This window comes from Anneissia japonica, unplaced genomic scaffold (assembly GCF_011630105.1).
Source record: "Anneissia japonica isolate Jap-2015-1 unplaced genomic scaffold, ASM1163010v1 scaffold199_len4679917_cov187, whole genome shotgun sequence".
NCBI classification, from domain to species: Eukaryota; Metazoa; Echinodermata; class Crinoidea; order Comatulida; family Comatulidae; genus Anneissia; species Anneissia japonica.
This window is the reverse complement of record NW_022686322.1, coordinates 2,085,907-2,087,859: the sequence shown is the minus strand read 5'-3', so window position 1 is coordinate 2,087,859 and position 1,953 is coordinate 2,085,907. Positions and strand designations below refer to the sequence as shown.

At 31.8% G+C, this 1,953-nt stretch overlaps 1 protein-coding gene across 1 annotated transcript in view; it reads right to left on the bottom strand.

Annotated features, from left to right (window-relative positions):
* The window catches only part of LOC117114286 (very long-chain acyl-CoA synthetase-like), a 22,480-nt gene extending 22,060 nt beyond the window's left edge, over positions 1-420 (bottom strand). Inside the window, exon 1 of the mRNA XM_033257910.1 lies at positions 103-420. The gene's annotated coding sequence lies outside the window, so the exon portion shown is untranslated. The remainder of the gene's footprint in view (positions 1-102) is intronic.
* Positions 421-1,953: the final 1,533 nt, after the last annotated feature.

Sequence of the window (1,953 nt, the reverse complement as noted above, 5' to 3'; positions counted from 1 at the left end):
AGTTCTATAGTATTATTATTGTTAATAATGATATCCAAACCACAACCAGCAATGGTTAATTTATTTTTTTAATTAGAGAAAACAAAACAAAAAATCACTCACCGATTACTATAGAATTTCTGAAATATCCAGTATACCGACTTAAGTGTCGGTGACGAGTGTCGTAGCAAGTTTCAGATCAAAGAGGGGCCTAGCCAGTGCCGTTATATACAACTTGTCTCGGCGGCAATAGACAATCAGCTGACGACAATAGCGGACAGGACTAGAGGATAGAGGGCTGAAATGATTTCTCATCGAGAACTGTCTGATTTTATAGCGCAGATAGATTTCTCGTTGTGTAATCGAAATTGCCTGCTATGGTCAAGGCCATGTCATTTGGCTAGGCGGGATGATTGATGTACAAAGACCCGCCCCTCACTCACTCTCTTGCTTGTCATTATCTCGAAGCAGGTGGACCAAGTTAGGTTTACATGTGCATCTGGGACGGCTCCAACAACTACATTATTATACAAACTGCCACTCGTTTAGTTTAAACACGGTTTAGAGGAGGATAGTTTCCGAAAATAATGAATCGAACAGAGAGTAGGCCTACCTCAATGTCACGAGCGTGATAACGGATGCGATGGTACTGAGTCCTATCTTTACATTTAGCATTTTCTAAAAAATCACATTAAAATTAACATAATTAACCAACCGTTTACAGGAATATTACATTTTTAAATACAATAAATAAAATGAAATTATAGTTGTTTATATTATTACATAATTATATATATTTTTATTGATGTTTAAAAACTGCCTAGCTTATTGTTAAATTTGGATAAACAGTCAACAAAGGCTGCTAAGGTTTAGTACTTTTTGAGAAGGTCGTCGTAACTATAAGGACTAAGTTGTAAAAATTGGCATCTATAGTCGTATGGGATGCAAGAACAGCGAGAAACAAAGGTATGCTACAATATAGCAATACACTTTCTTTCTTTTTTTATATGAACCAGTAAAACTTTCCCAGGCTCAGTTTTCTTATTTTTTTGCCGATTTCAGGCTCAAAATATTCTTATATTGTTCTTATATTTACACACTCTTCAAATATAGAAAAATATTATTGTACAGCAATATGTTACTTTACTGTATTATAGAATGTATTACATAGTACCGTAATGAAAGAAAAAGAAAGGAAATGGCAAAGAAAGAGAAAGGAAAGAATAAGAATTATGGAAGTGAAAGAAAAGGAAAATATAATGTAAGAAAAGGTAGAGGAAAGGAAAAACGTGAAAAGAGGTAGAAAAATGAAAGGAGGAAAAGGGAGTAGGGAAGAAAAGGTAAAGAAAGAAATTACAGAGAAGTAAAGGAAAAGAGAGACAGGTCGACAAGGGAAAAAGACATGGAAAAAAGAGTAAAATGTAAGTAAGGTAATACGACTAAGGAAATAAATATCTAACAATTATTTTTTTTAAAGTAAATAAAATTCTGTATTTTTAAATTATTTAATTATTAACATTATATATTTATTTTTTGTTGTTGTTCATGATTGTTACTCATTATTTTTGTTATAAGTGAAACTTTTAATAATTTTTCCCACACCATACTGTAAAGCGCATAGAGGTATATTTTACATTATGCGCTATATAAATTGACAATTATTATTATTGTATTATTATTATATATAGTCACAACTACTGCTAAGGTACGGATAAGATTTGTTTGCTTTTTTTGTTTTTTGAAAATTAAAACATCATTTTATTCAGCCTCAGTTTGTACTTATTTTTAAAGTAATTTCAGCCTCAGTGTTCTTATAGAAGGTGTTCTTATAAAAAAAGTGTAATTACCAGATTTTTCGTTAAGATATCTTCGTAGGCATAGACCTAATTGTAAATATCACGCTACATCACCATTACCACCATCATCAGTCATTCAACATTATTTTTGTAGGCCTACGTGTATTGAACTAGTACC